This window comes from Nipponia nippon, unplaced genomic scaffold (genome assembly GCF_047370975.1).
Source record: "Nipponia nippon isolate SJK-2023a ecotype South Korea unplaced genomic scaffold, ASM4737097v1 scaffold_4, whole genome shotgun sequence".
Taxonomy (NCBI): domain Eukaryota; kingdom Metazoa; phylum Chordata; class Aves; order Pelecaniformes; family Threskiornithidae; genus Nipponia; species Nipponia nippon.
In genome coordinates this window covers 29,088,856-29,104,913 of record NW_028262358.1, presented here as the reverse complement: position 1 = coordinate 29,104,913, position 16,058 = coordinate 29,088,856, and the positions used below count along the sequence as shown (strand labels likewise).

General features: G+C 37.9%; 1 protein-coding gene across 9 annotated transcripts in view; it reads right to left on the bottom strand.

The window, feature by feature from the left end:
* PPM1B (protein phosphatase, Mg2+/Mn2+ dependent 1B) overlaps positions 1 to 16,058 on the bottom strand; it is a 78,511-nt gene that overhangs the window by 47,185 nt on the left and 15,268 nt on the right. For 5 of the 9 annotated variants that reach the window (XM_087777410.1, XM_087777405.1, XM_087777402.1 and 2 more), the window contains exon 2: positions 4,352 to 4,496. The exons of 2 other annotated variants lie outside the window; for them this stretch is intronic. The gene's annotated coding sequence lies outside the window, so the exon portion shown is untranslated. Of the gene's footprint in view, positions 1 to 4,351; positions 4,497 to 12,336; positions 12,435 to 14,623; positions 14,740 to 16,058 lie in introns of all 9 variants that reach the window. 2 more of the 9 variants (XM_087777404.1, XM_087777403.1) reach the window with 2 other exon arrangements.

Sequence of the window (16,058 nt, the reverse complement as noted above, 5' to 3'; positions counted from 1 at the left end):
GATAGTTTTGACATTCATAAGGATTCCCTGTACCCTTCAATTTACACAAGGGAGAGCGGCAGAATATTGCAAATAATCTTTTACTAATCTTGTGTTTACTTACAATATACTATCATTATAGTATCACCATAGTTACATAATACTATCTATTTATACTATATGGACACTAAATACAAGTTCATTTGATGAGTGAAACCAGCTTTAAAGATCTTTATTTTTGATCTCAGAAAACTTGGGATCGCTTTTGACTTACTGACCTTAAAAATTGGCACTACATAAATTTACATTAGGCAAATAGTTGTTGAATTTTTGAGCGAGAGCTCTACTTGAAGCTTGGCTGTAACAGCTACTCTAATGGCATAGCCACAAGTACTGGCAGAGTCAAACAGCAATTATTGGAATCTAAGAATGAGATCTCAATATTTTACTTTCACTTAGAAATGAACTACATAAAAGGACAGTGATTATCATTCATGTCCACTCACTATGGGGTTTATTTGTTTTGAAGGTTTTTTTTGTTTGTTTTTAAATAATCTGTTGCCATGGGAGTCACCATCAGGAAGGATCTCAGCTGACCAAAGATACTGACACAAAGAAATTAAGTACCAATACAAACCTTTAATATACAGCCTGCTATCAAAAACTTTTCCTGCCGGAATGACATGAAAGAAGACCAATACGCTTTTAAAGCAGGAATTTAAAGATTTTTGCAAGTTATCCCCATCATCAGGTAGAATACATGCCTAGGAGCTACAGCTGTAACTTTGAAATGAATTTCTGCATCTCTATTGTTACAACAGTTGGGGGAAAAGAAACAATAACAAAACCAAAACCACAGAACATCCTCCCCACGACACTACTTTTAAACCAGCAAGTTAAAAAGAAGATCAAGATTTGAGAATGTGCTTCAGCTACTTTTAACTGGTCTGGAGGTACAAAACAGTCACAGGCGTAATTTAACACTGTGTATTCACAGCTATTTTCAATGTCAGTAGCAATACCTGAAAACATTATCACTCCTGCTCTGCCTCAGCGACTCACCACTACATTGTGCCAGCAATTTATTTTCTTTCAGAACTGCTGGCTGAGACGTTTTTGCACTTATGCTTTGAACTGTTTCACTGAAGAGAAACTTTGTGAATTTGACTGCAGTGGGTTTAGAAGCCAGCAGCTTAGACAGCAGATCCAAGGGGGCAGTAACCTTCAACAGAGAAGACAGTGGGGAAAAAACAGAAAGGGGCACCAGGAGCGAGGTTAAGAACTATAACCTTTTTAGCTGTGTTAACACCAGAAGGTTCATTTCATATTCTGCTTTCTTGCACCTTATTAAAACATGGGTGAAGCTAGAGGTAACTGCAGATCTTCAAGCTCAGCTTATATAGCAACCGTCTGTCTCTCACGGACAAGTTGCACACTTCTATGCTGTGGCTTCTTATTTTTCTGGAATGCAGTTTGGTAGGTGCAAAGTTAGAGATCATACCTCAGATATTCAAGATGAACTTCAGAGAAAACTTGAAAGTGGACTCTGAATCTAGCTTTGCAATCACAGCAAAGCCATCAGTGCCCAGGTTGATGCATTTTTACAGTCTTTATTGTGCAGCTTCACCCTTACATAAATTGCAGAAGTCAACTTCGCACAGTTTTGAGGCCAAATGAAAGCTTAAAAAAAATACGCAGTGTTCCTCCTAGTTAGCTACACGTAATTCTGTGCTTGCCAGTGTGACTTCTGACAGCAAGCAGCCCTTAGTTCACTTTGGCACCACGGCTAGAGACTTACTGAAGAAGAGGAATGGAGCATCATTGTCAGTAAGAAACACGCTACTGTAGTCAATCTCTTCATTAATGTCACTCATCTTAGTTTTCCAGGTAACAGCTTCAGGTTTTCTTTACCAAGATTTCCTCCAAACACTATGAAGTCTGGGAAATTCAACCCTCTGTTATCTGCAAACAGTTTATCTGAACTACAAATTAACCATACAAAAAGTGGTACGTAAGATACATAAATACCCAGGCTGGTTCACCAAGTACAACAACATTGGGCCCAGACAGGGCAAAGCAAACAGACTTGCTTCTAGCACCTCCACAGGAACAGAATGAAGGCTGAAGTCTATAAGAGCCAAGATAGCTCTGTGTAAGCCAGTATTCATGCTCTTGTATCATTTTCTTGAAGTAAGAGCTTGGTACACTGGCACCCGAGTGAAATGGGCCTACTTGGTTAAACCAGGTATCACCTGTTCAGGCTTATTAACCCTGGAGTAACATTTTGCCCTTAACTCAAACTCTGCAATGAGGTGTGGCTTTATTATACCACCTAGAAGACAGCACTGTACTCTTGTTTATCCCTACTGACGATACTATGACAAGATTTATATCCCATGATATTAACTGAAATTCCTTTTGTTTACCTGTATCTGCTTATACTTCCTGTGGCCAATAAGCACGTTCTGACTTCTTTACTGGGCTATTCAAAACAGATGCACGTGTGGCACTTGGATACTACAAAGCAATGACTCTTCCCTAATAAAGTTTACAGTCATTTCTATGCAGAATCATTTTTTTTGTTCTCTAAATTCAATAAAAGACCGACTATTTTGAGTTAAATTTAATTTGTTTCTTTTCAACCATCAATCTAACCACCACCAGCCAGGCTTTTATAAAGAAATAGCCCCTAAGATTTTGAAGAAAGAGAGCCAATGTTTAGCCAATATATTATTGGTATTAAAATTGATTAATTTTTCACTCATTAGCATGAAGCAGTATGTCACTAAAAATGAGTTCTCTCTTATTCTAAATGTAGGCATTTAAGACAACTTCTTTTCTTACCTTTTTCAATGTTTGTTTACCAGAAGCTTCAGACACATTTTTGTGAGAACAGGGCAGCAATGAATCACCAATTCATATCATCAATAAATTGTTCCTAAACAGGTCTGAAAGACCAGAATAAGTGTTCTGCAGCAGGTCTGCAGAACCACAGTGAAACACTAAACCATTTATTTACATAATTGAGGGGTGACTTGTTGATTCACACACAAATCTGAGGAAGTCAGACACAAGGGCTGGGCTTGATGAGTACTAGAGGTCTACTCCAACATAAATTAGTCTATGACTTGCACAGTATAAGAAGAGTTGTGCCTTTTTACAACATTACACCACTGCAAATTAAGTACAAACATTCAATCGAGATGACAGTAACAAAAAAACCTCACAAAACACATTTGACCCCTTCTTTCATTGTAGGAGCAGAACAATCAATGCCGCCACCTCGGCACAAACCTGCCACTGACCTATGCACCATCCAGCTTCAGAGTAAGACATACTAGACTGCTTGATACCAAGAGTCCAGACTCTTGTCCTGCCCCTATTGACAAGTGCAGCCTAAGGCAAGCAACTCTTCCTGTCAAAGATACCAAAACATGAAAACAAGACTGAAAGGCCTTAACTTGATCATAATTCTGCAGATTCAGCATATGCAATAAAGCTATTTCATGGATAGTCTTCAAAACACATACTCCCTGTTTAAAAACAAAAATAAATTATTTAGAAACATACAAACCAAAACATGCAATCTATGACAGGTATTTGAGGTGGTGTGGTTTTTTTTTTTCATTTAGTTTCATAGCACCGAGTTTATTTTTTTAAAAAAAGTCATAGTAAAAACACACAGACTTTTACTTCCCTACACACGAGTTTAGAAGATAGGGATTGAGTAGTGGGACAAAAGTCATCTCCATCATTGTCAGATAATGTTATGATACAAAACCAGCAGCCAAAACATTTTCACTGACCTGGAAGAAGACATCAACCTTTACCCTTGAAAAGGTGATTCAAGAGTTGAAGCTACAGCAGACTTGTAACAAAAATTTAGAGATCTTCTGTAACCGATTAAAAAAGGTAACTTAAGTAGTACTGCTGCTATTAGCACATTTAAGGAAATACAAACCTTGAGGGGAAAAAAGCTACACACGGATGGTAAGCTGATCTCAACACACAGTGGCAAAACACTTAATGACTTTTACTGACTGACACTGTACAGCCTTTTGTGTGAGAAAATACCTTCCTCAAAATCTGAGTCAGCACACATTTAGGTGTTGAAAAATTACATTTTTCTCCCCCGCTCATTAACAGTGTTTTGTATTATAGCAGAAAGAGGCTATACTTTAAGTTATATTTCCTCCCTATTAAAAATAAGGTTAAGCAAAATTCAAATGCATTTAAAGAAAAAACACATCCTTTTATCTAATATGTTCTGAAATTTCTGTTAAATTCTTGGTCAATTGCAAATTAAAACACAGTCAAAGCAAAAGCAGTTATACCTTCCCATAAACTTCCAAGTGGCAGAATTTGTTCTTACCTGTAATTGCAACCTTGTCAAGGTTCTAGTTCAGTGCTGAAAGAATTAGTTTACATTCCTGCTGCCAAGAAGCACATAACAGAATGACTTGCAAAACCTTGAGATAACAGTACAGGACACAACATCTGCTTTATTTTGGTATTTCCTAGAAAGAAACAAAGAAACCAGTTAGCTACTCCCGATTGTTTACAACAGATTTGTACATGAATTTTTTCATGATTAAATAGAAGTGCTTGAACTAAAGCTACGCCTGGATGTCAAAAGACCTTCCGGTACACTCTCTAAACACCATAATAAAGATTCATGCTAACAAAGAATCAGATTTTTTTTTTTTTTTCCCTATTTCCTTCACCAGCATAGACTAGCACTAAAAAAGTAATCTAGTCTATTCCCTGGCATTCAAGTCCCTAAATTCAGTAACAGAAGGAACAGCTTTTGCATGCCTGCTAATGTAACAGTGCTATTTGCTTAATTTTATTCACCTGCTCAAATGACAGAGTACACTCCATGAGTGTTTGATGAGACTTAAACCCACCAAGTGCAGCATGTATGATTTGCAAGCTCTTTATTCTGGTTGCTTAGATGCAAAGATGCACAGAAGTGTAAAACAAAAGCAATAAGCTTCCGTCGCAAAAGTATTTCAGCTCCTCTGAAATAAGAATCATGACATTTCTTTAAAAGTAGTTTCTATAAAATTAACGATAAATTCAGCTTAAGATGTAAAAGTAGCAGATAGCTAACAATTCAGATGTGTGTATCTACAAAAGCATCTAGGCATCTACCCAATGTTTTGAACAGGATGCAAATGCCCGAATTCCTTCATGGATCAGGGACTACATATTTAATCTTATAAACCACTGCACCTTACAAAAGTTACCATGACAGTACACTGGTAGAAGGAACTATCGTGGGAAGAATTCTGGGTAACAGCCAGCTTTGTCTGGGGCACGAGGGAAATACAAGCCTTATTGTAACACTGATGATTTTAAGCTGATTACAGCACTCTGATGAGCTGAACAAGGGATAAAAGGGGACATACTGCAGACCTTAACTTTAAGTCCGCTGATCGAAGAATGGAGCTATGACATATCATTATGGCTTGCCTCTTCCAAATGCTAAATAGTGCTCTTCAACTATCAAAAAAGTGTCACACGCAAGAAATTGCTCAAAAGAAGGAATACTTTGCTACTGTTTGAAGAAGAATTGTAGGTGTTCAGTAGGTTTTATGCCTGTAACGTTACACTGCTGCAAGCCCTGTATTTTCTCCAACATTCTCTCTTCTTAGGCACCACAACAGGATAGATGGTTCAACGAATCAAACTAAGCCAGAAAAAGTCAATTATTTTCTGCCACTTGAGTTCTCCGAAGCAGCTTAGGAAATGCAGGATCGGACAAGCGCCAACACCAGAAACGCAGAACCAGCAGCTGCTGCCGATTCAGATTTGCTCAGAGTATTGTGAAACTACACCTTAAGCAGCATCCACTAAATCATTAATGGACTCTGAAAAGGTATTTTGAAAGAACTAGACAGCAAGTATCCTAGATCTTTGTATTGGACTACATGGCAAAAGCCCTCCCAAAAAAGTTAAAAAGCTCATCAGTAAAAAAAGTTGTTTCCACATCCAAGGACTTCAGGAAAAAAAAAAAACACAAAACACAAGCAGCACAGATTCACAAAGTTGCACACAATAGCTTAATTCCCTCTTCTTAAATACACAGCGACTAGGGCATGAACACAGAATGTGTGACCAGAACGCAACTCTTGAGCACTGCCTCCCACCTTCCAAAGACGCCCTTAACTATGAGGGTACAGGGTGCTTGCCTGACAAAGTGCTCAAGAGCCTCAGTTCTTCTGATGCTACTCCAACAGACTTTGGAAGTGGCTGACTCACAAAAGCAGACCAGAAGACAAGCACTATGCTTCCCAGAAGCAAAAGGCTTCACCCCTCCCAAATTCTTCTACCCTACAGAGGATGTGAGAGCATTCATTAGACAAGGATGACTTTCAGCCCAGAGACAGGTTGCTTACAGTACGGCAGATGCAAAGGTAGATATTTTGGGCTAAGAGCATCTTACTCCAGCATACGCTCCTATTCACCCAAATTCTGTCTACACAAATTCTCAGAAGAAAGAAATGCAGGTATTTAGTGTCTCGAAACACAAAAATATCTTAAGATACATACGCCACCACTGAACGCTGCACAAAGAGGGGACATTACTCCTACTTACTTCTGCACAGTAGTGACTCTTACTTCTCCAAATAAGCTGCACAATTTTTTTTTTCCATAGGAAAAAACACTTAGATTCATGATACAGCTTTGGGATAACCAGCTATTATATCCAGCCCTCAATAATTTGTGTGTAGAAAATGCTCACATACACAAATGAAATGGTTTTATCCATAATTACATCACAAGAATAAAGCTGAATGCTTCCTATTAATGGTTTAATGAAATTACAAGGTGTATTAGGCATTTTATTTGGGCTCCTTAAATCTTTGGGGTACGTAAACACTTAATATTTGAGTAGGACTAAGTTCAGTAAACTTTTATAATTTTTGCTACTAAGACACCAGTACTCTACAGTAGAGTAGTTATTAATTGAGCACAACTTAAATATTCCTTGGCTAATAAAGAATTTGAATTTGGCCATGTTTACAGTATTTTCTTCAGAAGGGAAAGACTATGCAGCCAAACCCATCATAAGTAAGCCACTGCTGAAGAACTAAACCCAATATTCAATAGTAAGCACATGAAAAAAATTATGCAGTCTAGAGAAATGCAAAGAATCCTACCATGTTATTTTATAGAAGGGTAGGCATCAAATGCTGGTCTTCCTGATGATTAAATACATACTACTTAACCCCAGTGGCAAAGCACTGATGATACTCAAGCTAAATCCTACTATTTAAAACAAACAAAATCCACTACAATATCCATTCCTTTGCAAGTTCCCAGAGTGTGGTCAGAGAAGCACCAGAAAAACACTGGTTTTATTCTGCTCCACAACCAACTACGACTCTGACCTTTTATGGATAACCAAATCATTGCTGCTTTAAAACAAGTAAACAAACAAACCAACCCACTCCCTGAACATCAACAGAAAGAGCTATAATCTGTCATAATTGACCTTAAGACATCACAATACCACCACTGCCAATATCATCCCCCAGAATTGTAAACTGGTTCACGCAGAACATGGTAAATGATTTTGCAGAAGTAAGAGACTAGGAGGGAGAAGGAAAAGAGCAATAGCGTAAGCTTACCACAGGTTAGCTAGTACACTGCAACCTCCCAATTGCATGTTCCCAACATACGGTAAACGTAAGATCACATCCCTCTCCTAAAAGATGCATTCATTAGGTTACCTGATTTTTCCAGACCTATAAGAGCACATAGCATGGGACCGCGCTAGCTGTGCTGCAAGTTCACACAGTAGTTCTTCCTTGGTCTACATGTATGACAAAGCCCAAACTAAAACAGAAGTTAATTTCTGTGTAATTACTTGAGAAAATGTACAACTTTCACCCTAAGGAGAAAGTTGTTCATCCTTTTGTAATAAAAGGATCACAAATTCACTCTGCATTTGCTAAGTGGTTCTTGGTTCTATAAAAAAACCCATTGTGAATCAACCAAGACTGGGCAAAGCCTTGATTTGTGTTTTTGTGGGCATGGGGTTTTGTTGTTTTTTTTTTTCCCCTCTTCAAATGTGGAAGCTGCATTAAAATGTTCATTATTACAACATAATAGGAGAATGAACAGAAGTTCGAAACTAAAAACTCTATGAAGTAATTTAAGTGCTTTATCCTTTTTGAAGCAGTTGATCTAGTATTATGGTTTTGTAAAAAGTGCAACGGTATCTTTCCACTGCATTTTAGAAGTAACACCCAGGGTTTCTTAAAAAGGTAAATCCCTTGAAATAAATTTACTTGGGATGCTGGTGAAAATTTAGTTCAGCAGTTTGAAGTTTGCAGTTCAAACTTTTATTGCAAGTTAGTAATTTGAATTATTCAAGGCTGAATTTCCAACAGATACACGCTATTAGACTAGTATTTTACACTAGTCTAAAAGCTTGATAATACTACGGGCCTAGCACTCTAACTAGGTCCATACCTTTAAATATCACCTTGCACATGGTGGACTTAAGCTACAGCATCAGAAAGCTGCCTTTTGATACATTTAGAAAGCAGTTACAAAAGCTATTCTGAACTTTTTCTTGCAGATCTATCTTTAATACATATTTGTAAGGCACCTCTTTAATTCCTAAATTCTCTGTAATTCTCTTTTAGGTAAGCCTTAGATCAGTAAATTCGCATGATGGCTATGTAGATGTCTTGGCAGCAGTGGTAGCTCAAGCAATATTTGCTCCCAGCAGCTCGTTCCTGTTTCCATGCTAATGTCTGCTGCTCAGCCACACAGATAGCTACGCTAGTACAAGTGAATGCCTGAAGCAGAGACTGCTCATCTAGCTGATGAGTAACTCAAACTCTGTTGAATTATACAAGCAGAAGATGAAGGAATACCAAAAGCCAGCCTTACTAGAATTCAGAATGCACGTATACAATCTATATTTGCCTACTGGGAGATCGCTGGCAAGCACTTACTCCTCCGTTCTCCTGTACGATATCAGAGTTATGCTTAGTATAACTCAAGCACAGAAATACGGAGTCATCTCTCAATCAGTTATGCTGGACAGGTTTTCAAACATCCAGTTTCAGGAATGCTGAAGAGAAAGGCCATCTAACATGCTTCAGTAAAAATATCCAAGCACAAAACTTCTTCATTTTCAGTTACCTGATCTTTAGCTGAACTAAGGAAAAGAGAGTATCTTCAAGAGTTAAAATGTACTGTGTTTATGTGTTAGTGTTCTTTCGCAAAAAAAAAAAATCTCAATTAAAACTACAAAGAAGGATTGTAAGCAGAGGACTTCTACTTCGAACAAACATGTTTATTGAGACTCCTAGGACTTTCTAGAGAAGAGCGTGCAAAAGTCTCTAACTAGCTTTTATCATATCTTACATTATGGCTATAGTGTAAGTAAAGTTCTAGCTATGCCTTCCACAGCAATCCAGGAGTTGCAGACTGAGGAAGATGTGTTTATATTCTGCATGGGTTTCTGTTTCTTTTTTTCTTAATGCAGAGGGGAGAGCGTACAAACATCCATCTTCCTGATGGGGATTCAAAATTCCAGCTCAGACACATCAGAGAGATTTGCATGGGCAACAGAAGATCATGTTTACTATTACTGAAGTGCCTATCTTTTGAGCACATTCCTAATGGTGTTTCCCCATGAGGTAAATTTATTATCATCTTACTAGCTAGAACACCTCGGCAGCAATAGCTAATGAGTCAGTTTGCAACCATCTGTCCATGTGTTGCCTCTGAACATCTCGCCTTTAAATCAATGTTTAAAAAAATACAGTCACTCCAGGTGGATTACTTAGATCTTGTAAATATCCATCTGCTTAAAACAAGCAGAAATCACAGCCTGAGCACTGCTTAAACGTTCTGAGAAACAATCCGCCACACTTGTCATCTGGTAACATGACAGGGCACATCTACTCAGAAGTCCTCTGGGCCAAACCAGCATGTCCCTAAACCGCACCTCACTTCACACAGAAGTGAACTGTCTCATCCACTCTAGCTACTATAGCAGTATTAAAGAGCATCCAGAGTTTGTCATTCCTTTTCCCAGGAAAAGAGCAAGGTGTTCGCAAACTCCAGTATTATTCAAATTCAGAAGTAATCTTGCAACTAGAAACTTTCTCTGTTGATTACGCAGTAGAAAGGGCTTAGCCCTTTCTTGCTAAGCCTTTCAAGAAAACATCTTAAGTGTAAGACCACAAGGAACTCTTATACAAGCAGTTGTCAGGAAAATCAGAGAAAGCAACAGATTTTAGATCGGTTAATTCTGTAGCAAGTACGTGCATTTGGATAACAAAGAAACTCCATTGTTACAGACTTCAAAACATTGTAAGATAAAGAGGTAAGAAACTTGACATAATTGTCTGCTTTCATTGCTAAGATGGCAAAGGTGACTGAGCTCCAAAATTTTAAGATGCTCTAGCTGTAGGATATAGTCTGGAAGTTTGATAGTTTTCAAAGGATTGATACCATTGTCTTTCGTAGGAAATGCTCACAAAGGGGAAGAGCAGATTCTCTGCAGAAGGCTGTCTTGACTAATTCTTCTCTGAACAGTGTTCAGTGATTTTTAAGCCAGCTAACAGCTAGAGTTCCCAAAAGTTAATTTTTATCTAGGTGGAGAATCTTACCCTAGCATCTAGTGGCTTGCAATCCACTTAGAACAAGTCAGCTTTTGAATGAAGTCTTGCTACTACCATTGAAGCCAATAAGGAGTTTATCTTCAATATCACATCTTATACTTCTGCTGCTCCTGACAGAAAAACGCTTAAACTCTGTTCCTACAACATGTCTTTCTGTACAGATCCTGCATTTAGAGCAAATATCCCATGCAGGATTCTCAAAGGCACACCACCAGCCCATTTTGTCTATCAGGGAAATTAAGCCATTACAATATATGTATGTCAACTAATCACATTTTTCCCTATCTTACATGTATAATACACACAACCCTAAGTGGGACCACGAGTATATCCAAAATGTAGAAGGTATTTGAACTCCAAAAAGTGGAGTGAAAAATGAGTAAAAAGATCAAAATTACAGTATTTCAGTTAGCACCAGGTACAGAAAATACAGTAAGAATTCTCTAATGTTCATATGTTTGACAATGACAGAAAACAAGTTTTATTGAGTTTATAAGGAGTAGCAAGAGTGTTTTTATTGCTTTACACAGATGATACATAGGTGATGCTGATGATTAGGGAAAGGACTTTCCCTCTCTCCAAGAATGCAAGTAAGGTTCTTACTCTTCCCTCCTCTTCTAAGAGTAAGTCTTCAGATACAAATTAATTAAAACTGAGCCATCACAGCAGATTAAAAAAAAAAAAAACCCTTGGACATTGCTGATGTACCTGTGCAGACAGTTACAGAAGGCATAAATTCTCTGCCACACTACTTAACCACTTTGATCTATTTGTGGCTTTTTTAGCCATGTTACCACTTGCTAGGTTTATACATAAAAGGAGATAAATTAAATGCAAAAAAGTCATTCAACACCATAATAGAATCACCAGCACATTCAAATCAGTAACATAAGAACACCAGTACTACAAGCTGCCAAATATTAACACTTACTATGCTATAGGCATTTTAATGTTTACTGCAAAGCACACAACTTGGAAAGAGAAAATTCAAGCATCTGTTATGTCAACTAACAGCCTACACACACACAATCTTCCAAAAGATCTAATTTAAATAATACAGGAACTGAAGCCTCCAAATAGGAATTGGTAAAATACATAGTTATTTTTATACTTCAATTACAGTTTTAGAACATATTTTTTTTCCTTAGTCTCTTCCATGTTAAGAAATTTTTTCTACCTATTAGCAAAGTTACTTCAGTAACAGTACTGTATTAGTATGAAGAGAAGCAGCACTTAGAAATGTAAAGACATCTTAAAAATTCCAAGAGGTCTATTTGCTTAGAAAGTCACTCCCTTATTGCTAACACAGGTTTATCATCTTCCTAAATCAACCCAGTTGAACTGATTTGGTTCATTTCAAATAAGGCATATCTCAAAGCATTTTAAGGCATTATAAACAAATGCTTAAGAGAAGCAGCTGATCCAACATGATCTGTAATGATACACTGCCATACTGTAACAGGATCAATATACCTGTAATCACGATACATACTATCCGATCCACAGAATGTTATAGAAAGTTAGGTTTCAGATCACCGATGGCTTGTCAGACTACTTCAGAGAACCCAGTACTCCCCCCTGCACTTTTACAGCATGCTCTACTTCTCCATCAAGCTAGAGAAACATTTTAAGAAAAAGTCTGAAGTCTAATTAAAAAAGTTACTATCTCTAGGAACTGCAGAGTGAAGCAAATTTCCATTACCTTTTTTTCTGGCAGCAGTCTCCAGTATCGTTGCCTGGACACATGGAATCTTTTTCAGGTGTCTGCATTGAGGCTATCTGAACTGCTTCACTTGTCATCTAAACAGAGGAGTACTTGGCAAGAAGCAGCCATTTGGCAACTTGCAAGCTTAAATACTCAAAGTTTTGTCCAATTAGTACTGCAGCTTCAGTTTCACAATAAATCAGTTTGACTCCCTTTTAATCAATACAGTTTAAACTCTCTTGGATTTGCAATATATATGTCAATGCTGAAATTTCAAATATATCTATTGAGTAAAAACTGTTTTAATTTTGCCACTATGCAAGTATCACAATACGTGTCGAACTATACCTGCAAAAATTCAAAGGGCAATTTTATCAATAAGAATGTTAAAACTCACATGCAAGAAGACCATGCCAGTTTTCAAGAAATCAATATTAGAGGGGGTGCTTAAGGGCATTACAGGCAGTCAATGCAGTAATGATAGGTCTACACGGACTTGACAGTAAAAAGGATTCCGGGAAGCAAGCATGTTAATAATTCAACATTCATTTTATGCTATTCATCAGGTCAGACATCAGCTGCAGGCAAATTTGGATAACACAGATTAAGACACCATCTCCAAAGGTTACCGCTCCTGTACACTGTTGGCTGCAAGACATGCCCTTGCTGGACTGAATGGTGATGGGAACATCTTAGCACAAAGATGCATAAAAGAACACATTAATTGTAGCACGGGGACAGACATGCTACTCTGTCACCCCATTTAGAGAGGCAACATGTCAGGATATTTTAAAACTATTTATATCTTCCAAAGCTCGCATGTCAGTCTTACCACTTTGCTACATGTAAAGTTTAACATGCGTGCATTCTATACTAGGTTTAACAAACTCCCTGGATTAAACTAGGTATCCATAAAAAAAAAAAAATCAAGGCTCACAAAGGAATACCCAAGTATTCAGGCTTTTGCAGAATGACAGCTGAAAGAATCTGATGAATTTAGCAGTTTAAAAAGAAAAGTAGACATTCAGCTTGGGGATTACACAGATAATTCAGTAAAACCTACTATATAAAACACAGAACCACACAGTCACAACAAATTAAAAATAGGTACATGAATAGAAGACTGATCTGAGCCTTCAAATAAGTGCTGAATTCAGCACAATGAGTGCCAATTTCAGTAGGTCTCCCCGCTGCCCCAAACTGAAGAGCTAGCATTAGGCAACCAGCTGCCTACATTAAGTGCTACTTGTACTTTGCAGTCCCAAAAACATCTCCTACATCCTTCTGAGTGACTCCATGTAAACGCCTCCACCATCTGTTCTATGGCTGGATACTACAGCCTTGTACTCCCCTTCTTACACAAAATACCATCTCTGCAAAGGATAGCTATGTGCCTCTCTGTTCTTCTGAGCCACTTTTTCAGTTCCTCCCTTTGAGGGCCATGAACACGATGCCAGCCCAGTCAACAGGACAGTCCATCAACATCCTCCCCAAGACTGGTCCCACTGGAGGGATTTCCACTTTGCTACAGGCTTTATCCCCCTAGTCCTTCTTATATCCTCCACTCTTCCCTGGGGGTGGTACGGGAACAACACAACAAATATTATTAAACATTCTGTTAAACTGTGCATGGAAGCTGAAGGCAATGGTATCACTCTGCTGAATGGTGTCAATGGCTCCTACCGCTTGATCGGTGCTCTAACTTGCAGACAGATGACAACTGTACAGGTGCTTGAAGCTATGGCTTTATTGAAAGAAATGCACCTACCACTCCTTCCAAAATGCAGCAAACTTGCCCTCCAACTCACGTTTCCTGATATTTTGAAATTGACTGGAAATGTCACTCAAGAGCTGTAATATTACATTCACAGAGAAATTACGAGCTCAGCACAGAACCTTAAGTAAGCCAGAAAGAGTTACTAAGACACTGCCAATGTAGTAAGACATTCCATTTTACATCATGCAGCTTAGCGTCTCCGTTTTAGAAGTGGGAACACCTATGCTACCCAAAAGACAGCTTTGCATAGTAAACATTAGTTACATGTAGCAACCTACTGAACTGTTTTAGTTAAGGAACACAGCCACAGCTAGCTTATATGCCTCTGATCATTAGTGTATTTCCACAGAATTATGCAGAAGTATTTAATATTTAATAAATATTCATAACATTCTGTAGGAATAGTAGAATATGCAAGAAGCCAAGAACTCAGAAATAGTATCATTTTGCAAGCTTCAGTATTCATGCTTTTTGTCATCTGATCACGGACAATTTTGAAAGTCTTACCTTGAACGTAGTACAAAAGTCAAATTTCTTCCAGATCTTTGTCCTTCTGATAAAGATTCACTTTAGAGACTCTTCCTTGTATATTAGGGGTGAATAAAGCAGAAGAGCCTGTGAGTCTGAAAGCAGTAAGATGGAAGAATTGACCAATTTCTCTCCTAGTTCAACACAATATTCAATAGAAGCTATAGCTCAAGAACTGCTTAATAGCAACTTCTAGACTGGAACTAATAAAGTACATAAACCACTGGAAGCGGCCAAGTTAGTCAAGAAGTTCCTGCTTGTCTAAGGTAATGCAGCAAAAGATCACGGGAATGCCTTTCACTTGCTAGAGACAGAAGTATGAAGTGATCTAAGCCACACCATTCGATGGCCACTACTTGCCAAAAAACTCCCACTATCAATACGTACCACCTTCACAGAGGTGTCAGCAAATCCATTCCCAAACCAGGAATACGTACAACTATGTGACAGAGAGAGAGCCTGCATATACTTATGCATATGCATGCACATTTAAGTGGAGAGAGGATGGAAAAGTCTGGCATACTAATGCAATCATTTACAAGAATATATGCAGATCCTGGACTCAAAGGAAAAGAAAGACTAAAAGTTGAGATTCAAACTTATTCTAAAGCACAGAAACCATAACAAAGAAACCTGTTCCTAGTCACTACAGATTTCTTTAAAAGCAAAAGCAGAAACACACCTGACTATTCACCAAAATTATCTTGGTTACAGGAAACAAAGTTGCTTTTCTTATAAACACATGAGAAGGGCTATCACAGTTAAACCCACCATGCCTAGATATACCAGTATGTAATTTCTGCAGCATGAATGTGACTAAAGCCTTCTCCATTTTGGAGAGGTCTACATGTAGCATCCAGGATAACAGCTTCTTTTCATAGGCCTGGGCAAAGAAGGAAGTGAACCAATCTCAGAGAAACTGAGATTTAGCTTTCTTTTCCAATATCTTTCTTCCCCTCCTCCCCCCAGCAACTTCAACCAACAAATGTTGTACAAATTGCTTTGTTTTACTACAAGGTTCAGAATAATGGGTGACAGCAAGTGAGAGACAAGACATATTGATCACTATAAAGTTCTAAAACTTCTTTTTCAACACTGAGAAAGTATTTTTCCTTTCTTTATTAGATGACAAGAGCTTATTCAAATGAATTTACCTTGTTTATTCAATGCTTACTCAATAGGCAGATTTCAAGTAATCAATGCTTAATATAAAAAATAGTCAACAAGAGCAAATGATTATGTTCAAGCTACTTTATTTAGGAGCAGTAGAAATAAATGCCACTCACACAAGGAACCAAGTTTCCAAATAAGATTATTTTGGCTACTTAGGTCCCTGCCATGGGTGATTCTTCAAAGAATGATTCAGAGTGGAGGGGACCTACGAGGTCATCCAGTTCAACTTCCTTCTCAAAGT